Source organism: Lupinus angustifolius, chromosome LG03 (genome assembly GCF_001865875.1).
Source record: "Lupinus angustifolius cultivar Tanjil chromosome LG03, LupAngTanjil_v1.0, whole genome shotgun sequence".
Classification (NCBI taxonomy): domain Eukaryota; kingdom Viridiplantae; phylum Streptophyta; class Magnoliopsida; order Fabales; family Fabaceae; genus Lupinus; species Lupinus angustifolius.
This window is the reverse complement of record NC_032011.1, coordinates 11,743,978-11,744,611: the sequence shown is the minus strand read 5'-3', so window position 1 is coordinate 11,744,611 and position 634 is coordinate 11,743,978.

Sequence of the window (634 nt, the reverse complement as noted above, 5' to 3'; positions counted from 1 at the left end):
GAATAAAACATTTACAACCAAAAACATGTAGATGAGAAATGTTAGGTTTTCTACCTTTGAAGAGTTCATAGGGGGTTTCTTAAGAATAGGTCTTATAAGAACCCGATTCGAAACATAACACACAGTGTTAACTGCATCAGCCCCTAAGTATTTTGGGAGGTTAGTTTCATTTAACATTGTTGGAGCCAGTTCTTCTAAGGACCGATTCTTTCTCTCTACGACACTATTTTGTTGAGGTATTCTAGGAGCAGAAAAATTGTGGTTGATCCCAAGATCATCAGAGAATTCCTCAAAAGAGGAGTTTTGAAATTCTCCCCATGATCACTTCGTATAGCAGCGATTTTTAGAAAATTTTCATTTTGAACTCTTTTCGCATAAATGCTAAAAGCTTTGAATGGCTCATTCTTATGAACTAAGAATAGAGTCCAAGTATATCTAGAAAAATCGTCCACTATAACAAGAGCATAATAATTTTGACCAAAACTTTTTGTCCTTGAATGACCAAATAAATCCATGTGAAGTAATTGTAATGGTCTATCGGAAGAGACCATGTATTTTGGTTTGAAAGAAGTTTTTGTTTGTTTACCCATTTGACAAGCACTACATAGTTTGTCTTTAATAAACTTCATTTTGG